This window comes from Bombina bombina, chromosome 3, assembly GCF_027579735.1.
Source record: "Bombina bombina isolate aBomBom1 chromosome 3, aBomBom1.pri, whole genome shotgun sequence".
Lineage (NCBI taxonomy): Eukaryota > Metazoa > Chordata > Amphibia > Anura > Bombinatoridae > Bombina > Bombina bombina.
Window position 1 is genome coordinate 563,295,922 of NC_069501.1, and position 8,783 is coordinate 563,304,704.

Consider the following 8,783-nt stretch of genomic DNA (forward strand, 5'->3'; position numbering starts at 1 on the left):
GACTCTGGATAAAGACATTAAGTGTTTTAAAGTTTAGCATATAGTGACTCCAATGTACTTTTATATACATATACATATATATATATTTATTTATTTTTATATATATATATATATACTCCTGTTGAAGCACCTTTTGATTTTATTACAGCACTCAGTCTTTTTATTACAGCACTCAGTCTTTTTGGGTATGAGTCTATCAGCATGGCACATTTTGACTTGGCAAGATTTGCCCACTCTTCTTTGCAAAAACACTCCAAATCTGTCAGATTGCGAGGGCATCTCCTGTGCACAGCCCTCTTCAGATCACCCCACAGATTTTCAATCGGATTCAGGTCTGGGCTCTGGCTGGGCCATTCCAAAACTTTAATCTTCTTTTTTTTTTTTTTTTTTTTCCAAGACAAAATTAAGGCAGTTATAATTGTGGTAGCGAAATCACAAAAAAGGAAGAAGTTTTGCAACACGTTCAGCATGTTTTAGCCAACTCCTGGTTTGTTGTGACACAAATGCATTTCTCTAGGGTTGGATGACAATATGGAAAAACTGCAATGTAAACAGCCTCTCTGGCATTGTGAGACACTTTAGTGTTAACTCTGTTATATCCCTTTTGGTCACTCCATATGTTGTCACAAGTGAGACTCAGCAAGGAGGACCAGCACTGTAATCCTCCTCTGATCACCTCTTACCACCCTTGTAGAGATCTTTTTTTTTTTTTAAATAAATATTTTTATTGAGGATATACTTTTAACATACAGCCTTTCTCAAACATGAATATAAGCAAAGTCAACGTGTAACAAAGTACGAAAGGAATATTCTTATGTACAGGTTTCAGATATTGCTGTCAAGTAACAAGAATAGGGGCGTCTTCCTGTGTAGGAATCCTCGTTTTTACAGAGGTCACCTTATGTATATATAATGAGCATTTTAAAGGTATACAGGTATATAGCATATGTTTACAAAGGTGTAATCCTTAAAACCAACAATCCAGTCAAAAAGAGGCATTCAATCAGCAAAGTATTACTCGGTATGTTATGACTCAGGTTCCAAATGTGATAGGGGGTTCTCCGACCCCTCTCCGCTTGCTATCTGGTAAGTAGAGCTTTGGGTTACTATCACAGGTCTCAGATATGGGAGGGAGCAAAAAGTCAATATATGGGCCACAGACGAAGGTGTTTGGAGAGGGTGTGTTCTCATCTCTCTACCCTCCCCTTAGTGTCTAGGTTCCAGAACTAGGGGTCGCGTGAGACAGCATGGAGTCCCAGGGTTCCCAAATAACGCAATAATTACTCAGTTGCCTTCTCTCCCTAGCAACATAATTTTCCATATTTTTGAGGTAGTTCACGTTTTCAATTACACTTTGTAGTCTGGGGGGCTGGCTCTTTTTCCAGTTTCTGGCTATAAGTAGTTTAGCAGACATGAGAATATAGATCAAGAGGTTTTGTTTAGCTTTAGGGAGCCTGTCTATGTCTAAGTGTAAGATGGCTAGGGCTGGGTTCAGGGCCTGAGTCAATTCCAGCTCTGTACAAATCTTACCGACTTTCTGCCAATAAGTCGCTAGCTTGGGGCAGGTCCACCAGACATGGATGGGGGATCCCAGCTCCCCGCACTCCCTCCAGCACAGCTGTGAATGTTCTGGGAAAAGTCTCCTTAATTTTGTGGGCACCAGGTGCCATCTGGTTATCACTTTAAAATATAACTCGTAAAGAGTGATACAGTGGGTCGCCTTTTTCGTCAGTTCAATGGCTTTGTCCCAGCTTTCTGCCGGGAATGTAGCTTGTAGCTCCTCTTCCCATGCATTCATGTGTACTGTTTTTGGGGCAGTCCCTTCCTCTAAAAGACAGTGATAGTGTACCGAAAGTGGTTTGTGTAGCTGCATATTAGTAGCCCACCGCGTCTCCCATACAGTCAGGTCTCTTAGTGTGTCATCTAGAAAGCCCCATGATCTCATTAGAGTATGGAGTCTTAGTAAGTCAAATTGATGTCTAGAGGACAATGTGGGTAGGTCTACCATGTCTTTGTGGGTCAGTAGCTGTCCGTTCCTGTAGAAGTCTCTCACAGAATTTAGTCCCGTAGTAACCCATGAGCTGAGATTTGAGTTAAGTAGCCCTATCAAGAGACCTCTTATTGGGTGTATTGGTGAGGGGTGTGGAGCCACTAGTTTATTGTGTCTCAGCTTAGTCCAAGCATCTCGGCACCCTCTCACGATATCATTCGCGACATGGATCTTGGTTTGCCAGTGTTGGGGTAACCAAAGGAGATCCTCCAAGAGGATGTATGCTGGGAGCGACGCCTGCTCCAGTTCCCTCCATCTCGTTGGAGGGAGGGTCTGAGCCCATGCTGTAGCATGGGTTAGCATAGCCGCCTCGTAGTATGTTTTGATACTGGGAAGGCCAAGGCCTCCTCTCTCTATTGGCTGTTGCAAGATATGTGCCGCCACCCGGGGTCTCTTGTCGTGCCAGGTGTATGAGTTAAAGAGGGTCTGGAACCTCCTCAACAGCGCCCCCGGGACTGGTATCGGAATACAACGAAATAGGTAGGTGAGCTTTGGTAGAATCATCATTTTAAGGGCTGCTACCCTGCCCATCCAGGAAACATCGCAATATCTCTTTGAATTAATTTCTGAGGTGACCTTTGCTAGCAGTGTTTCAAAATTCTCTTTGATCACCACAGTCTTTTTATGTGAGAGAAAGACTCCCAGGTGGCGGATCCCCTGGCAGGACCACTTGAATGAATAGAGGCGCTGGATCTCATCTCTCTCATTCTGCAGAATATTGATGGAGTAAGCCTCCGTTTTGGACACATTTAATTTATAATAGGAGATGTCCCCAAATTGTTTAAAAAGGGCCATCAAGGAAGGGAGAGAATCTACTGGGTCCGAGAGGAAGACCGTAAGGTCGTCGGCAAAGAGTGCAAGCTTTTGGGGGGTGTCATGCATCTGCACCCCGTGAATCAATGTCGATTCTCTAATTGCAATTGCCAGAGGTTCGATAGCTAGAACGAACAGTAAAGGGGAGAGAGGGCACCCCTGTCTGGTTCCATTGCTAATTGTAAGTTTAGGGGAGCAGAATCCCACTCCCCTAACAACTGCCGTTGGGGTTGAATACAGTGCTTTAGTCGCGGTGATAAACGGATCTGGCACGCCAAACGCTGAAAGTGTCTGGAATAGGTAGGCCCATCTAACCCTGTCAAAGGCCTTCTCGGCGTCAAGTGACAGGGTAAGTATAGGGAGTCCCATGTCCATTGCCTCTGAATATATATTTAAAAGGCGTCGGGTATTGTCAGTTCCCTGTCTCCCCTGCACAAAGCCTACTTGGTCGAGGTGTATAACTGTGTGCAGGTGCTTCCCTAATCGGTTTGCCAATATTTTGGCATATATTTTGGCGTCTACATTAATAAGCGATATGGGTCTGTAACTGGAGCACAATAGTGGGTCTTTACCCTCTTTGTGAATAGTGGTGATATTCGCTTCTAGAAATTCTGCCGGGAAAGCGCCTCTAGTCGCTACACTCTGGAACAGTCGAAGTAGTACCGGAGATATGATTGGACAGAGCTCTCGGTAAAACGTGACCGTGAACCCATCTGGTCCGGGTGCCCTATGGGGAGCTAGGTCTTTTATAGCTCCTTTGACTTCCGCTAAGGTGAACTGTCGTTCCAGTTCGGCCCTGGAGTCTTCAGATAGGGTGGGCACAGGCAAGCTCTCCAAGAACCTGGAGATACTAACATGTGTAGGGTCGCTAGCTGCTTTCGAGTCTCCAATGTTGTATAGGGAGGAGTAGTAATCAGCGAAAGCTGATCCTATTTCTTTAGGGGAATATACTACACCGTTACTCGTTGAGATGCAGGGTATCCGTTCCTGGAGCGTGCGCTTACGGAGCTTATTGGCTAGGAGTTTATCTGCTCTATTGCCCTTGTGGTAGTATAGCTGTTTGAGCTTGTGTAGGTTTTCCTGGACCCGCGACAAGTCTCTTTTGGAGATTTCGTCTCTGATAAGTCCTATTTGAAGGGCTATCTGGGCGTTTGGGCTTGTTTTATTCTCCTGCTCTAGGGTTCGGAGGTCTCCATATAATTTCGCTAAGGGTTGGCCAGCCTCTTTACGTAATCTGGCCGCTTTTTTTATAAAGTGTCCCCGCAGATATGCTTTGAGGGCGGCCCATACCATAGTGATATCAGTGAGTCCTGAGTCATTATGTGACAGAAACTCCTGTACTGTCTTTTGGAGTGCAGGCAGTTCTGTTTCAGATAGCCATTGCTCCGAGAGTTTCCATGGGGGTCTAGTAGTGAAAGCTTGCAGCTTAGTGAAGTCTAGGTAGACCATGTCATGGTCTGACCACGTGCATGGTCTAATGTTGGGGTTGACGAATTGGTCTAAGGACCATGAGTCACAGAATATATAGTCCAGTCTGGAGTACGAGTTATGGGCCTTTGAATGATGCGTGAAGTCTTTCACTGAGGGTGCTAAGCACCTCCAGGCGTCGTAGAGGTTATGTTGGTATATAAGTTTTCGAAAGGCATTGGAGGTAGAGGAAGTGTTTCTCTCAGAATGTATTGCGACAGAGGACTGTTTGTCAATGGTTGGGTTCCAGACCATGTTAAAGTCTCCCCTATTACTAGGTGTCCCCTCTTAATCTGATCTATGTGTGTTAAAAGTTTACGAAGGAATGGGATCTGCTTGGAGTTGGGTGCGTACAATGATACCAACGTAAATATTGAGTTATTGAGTGAACAGATGAGGATCAAAAATCTGCCCTCACTGTCTCTTTCGACATACTCCAAGTTAAATGACAGTTCCCTGCTGATCAAGATGGCAACTCCTTTATTTTTACTTTCTAGGTTAGAAGCAGTTTCACAGACTGGGTAGTGCTGGGAGAGTCCGGAGACACGGGGCTCCCCCATCCAATGAGTCTCTTGCAGGAACAGAATGTGAACCTTGTGTGTCAGGACATATTTCTGTAATAGATTTCTCTTAGTGGGAGAGTTAAGGCCTTGCGCGTTTAGCGTGGCTATGCGTATAGGGATCATTTTGGGGGTGTGGGCGAGACTCCTTGAGTTAATTGGAGTGCAAATGTGTTCTTAGTTAGGAATTATAGAAGTCTGGGCGTTGGTAGTGGGGTCTAGGGGCCCGTGGGACGTTCTGGACCGAGAGAAGTAGTATGTAATAATTAAAGAGCCTCAGTAACTGGCTGAAAGTGGTGATCTTACACTTTCGCAATGAGTGCACCTACTGGTCTATGCCAGTGGGGCACAATACTGGTCTATGCCAGTGGGGCACAACTAATAAATTGGGGGGGAGCTAAGCGGAGAGGGGTTCATGGCCCCGCCAATTTGGAGCCAAATGTAAGAAGGAGTAAAGAGGAGAAAAGAAAAAGGAGAGAGAAATAGAAATAGCCAAGATGAAAGAAAGTAAAGCTTAAGATACATATGTGAGACATGCATGTCATATATAAGATAACAATTAACTCTGTAAACCTCTTAATAAAACATTAATTACAATTTCAATTTCAACAGGAGGAGCTGTGGATTATGTTTGATAGTCTAACATCAAATGATTAAAAACTTCACAGTCACCACTCCCCTGCTAGGTATCACTAAACTTTCCCCGTCTAATAATATACTCTGTGTGTCATATGGTTAAGTTCTCCCTAATGGTGGTATGGACATTCGGGACTAAGATTATGGTATGATTCACTAGACTATGGGTCGCTAGCTAAAAGTCAGTGAACCGCATTAGCCAAGATCTGCCAGTAGAGGTCTCAGCAGGGTTGGGGCACCCTTCTAATGTTGGGCCCATAAGAGAGTGAAACAAAATGTCTCAGTAGTCACTATAGAGGGTAAGTTGTTACAGGGAGAGTTCAAACATGGTCTGGTCGTAGGGCAAAGTCAGCCAATGGTAGATCCTCTCGGGAGAGATGGTCATATCATTTAGGGGTAGGTTTGGTCTAAGCTCAACTTCCGTCATGCTCGGGTATCTGGGATGGTCAGGTAGGTGGGTTTAGGGGTATTCAATGTTTTTAAGTGTATAATTCGGCTCTGTAATATCTGAGATAAGTATGTGATTCAATACTAAGAGACAAACCTAGTCAATTCCCATAGCTTATATAATGGATAACAGTATATGTATGGACAATAAAAGAAAAGAGCAACCATGTTTAAAGTCTCTAATAAGTGTCCATTGTATAGAGAAGCAGTGGCAAAACACACATGAGGGTTTATGGTAGGCGTCCATTGTAGTAATAAACCATAATAGTGTACATGTGAACAGTAATATGAGAACCAGAAAAAACGAACATATCTAAAGTCTATTATAAATGCTCATGTAGACAAAAAGAAAAACAAAGGGAAACAGATAAATTACACTATACAATAGCTTAGATCTCACCCATCTTCATAAACTTTAATCTTCTTCTGGTGAAGCCATTCCTTTGTTGATTTGGATGTATGCTTTGGGTCGTTGTCATGCTGAAAGATGAAGTTCCTCTTCATGTTCAGCTTTCTAGCAGAAGCCTGAAGGTTTTGTGCCAATATTGACTGGTATTTGGAACTGTTCATAATTCCCTCTAGCTTAACTAAGGCCCCAGTTCCAGCCCTAAAGCATGATGCTGCCACCACCATGCTTCACTGTGGGTATGGTGTTCTTTTTGTGATGTGCAGTGTTGTTCTTGCGCCAAACATATCTTTTGGAATTATGGCCAAAAAGTTCAACCTTGTTTTCATCAGACCATAACACCTTTTCCCACATGCTTTTGGGAGACTTCAGATGTGTTTTTGCAAAATGTAGCCTGGCTTGGATGTTTTTCTTCGTAAGAAAAGGCTTTCGTCTTGCCACTCTACCCCATAGCCCAGACATATGAAGAATATGCGAGATTGTTGTCACATGTACTACACAGCCAGTACTTGCCAGATATTCCTGCAGCTCCTTTAATGTTGCTGTAGGTCTCTTGGTAGCCTCCCAGACCAGTTTTCTTCTGGTCTTTTCATCAATTTTGGAGGGACGTCCAGTTCTTGGTAATGTCACTGTTAGTTGTGCCATATTTTCTCCACTTGATGATGACTGTCTTCACTGTGTTCCATGGTATATCTAATGCCTTGGAAATTCTTTTCTACCCTTCTCCTGACTGATACCTTTTAACAATGAGATCCCTCTGATGCTTTAGAAGCTCTCTGTGGACCATGACTTTTGCTGTGGGATGAAAGAAGAAAATTTCAGGAAAGACCTACTAGAACAGCTGAACTTTATTTGGGATTAATCAGAGGCACTTTAAATGATGGCAGGTGTGTGATGACTTTTATTTAACATGATTTTGAATGTGATTGCTTAATTCTGAACACAGCTACATCCCCAGTTATAAGAGGGTGTGCACACTTATGCAACCATATTATTTTAGTTTCTTTTGTTTTCTTCCCTCCACCTAAAAGATTTCAGTTTGTTTTTTGATTGAGTTGTACAGTTTATAGGTCACATTAAAGGTGGAAAAAGTTCTGAAATGATTTATCTTTGTCTCATTTTTTTAAAATCACAGAAACCTGACATTTTAACAGGGGTGTGTAGACTTTTTATATCCACTTGTGTATATATATATATATATATATATATATATATATATACACATATACATACGTTTTATGTGTTTATATGTGTATATATGTCTGTAAATACATAAATACACATATACTCAACCACACACACATATATTTAGACATGTATATGTATGTATCTCTATGTTAAAGCCCTTTATAGACTTTTTTTCCTAACACCTGAGACCTCATACATTTGAGCCCTTATAACATTTTATTGCAATTTTTTAAATAATTTGAATTAAATAGTGTTGTTATGAGTGTAACTGTACTGTTAAATATATTTTTTATGTTTTTTGTGCAGGTTTTTATTCCAGAGTAACAGCTAACCAGAGCTCTGAGGTAATGCTAACCCGATGTGCGTTAAATTCAATTGCGCTTGTGCAAACACCATTTACTTTCAACTTGTAATACATGTGCTACTTCCGATGTGTGCAAACACCTGCAATAAACCTCTTTTCACTTGCGTGCAACAGTTAGTGCACCACTTGTAATCTAGCCCTTAGTGAAGTAACATCCCTTTAAATTTAACAAGTTTAAAACGCTCCTTCTCTGCCTTCTGGCTTCTCCGTCTTACCTGAAGCGTGGTAGCCATTTTCACCTTTTGGGGGAGGTATGCAGAACCGATGGAGGTGGTAAGTTCACTATGTCTTAGCAGAGCTTGATTTTAACCCTTTATGCTCCAGGGTTAATTTCCTTACTTTTTTATGCACTTATTAAAGGGGTTGCAACATATTCTATACATTTTACCTCACTGTATTCCCTACCTAGGGACTCAATTATATAGTGTGTCTTATCTATATTGCTGACCTATCATTACCCCTAGGGGTTAATTCTGTGCCCATTTATTGTTATCTGTTTTTGCCATCTTCTGATATACCAGCCATTTTTCTTTACTGTAAACCTCCACCTTTGTCTTATCCCCAGACTTTACAGGGCTCTGCATTGCCCAATACCTATACTTCAGTAATTGTCACCTAAACTTAAAAGTATAGTAAAGTCCTAATTAAAGGGCCATGATACCCAAATGTTGAAACACTTGAAAGTGATGCAGCATAGCTGTAAAAAGCTGACTAGAAAATATCACCTGAACATCTCTATGTAAAAAGAAAGATATTTTACCTCAAAATGTCCTAAGTATTCAAACCCCATTGCAAAGGACTTTAAGCAGCATATCAGTATGTCTGTCCCGGGACAGCCAAGGGAGTGAGTTC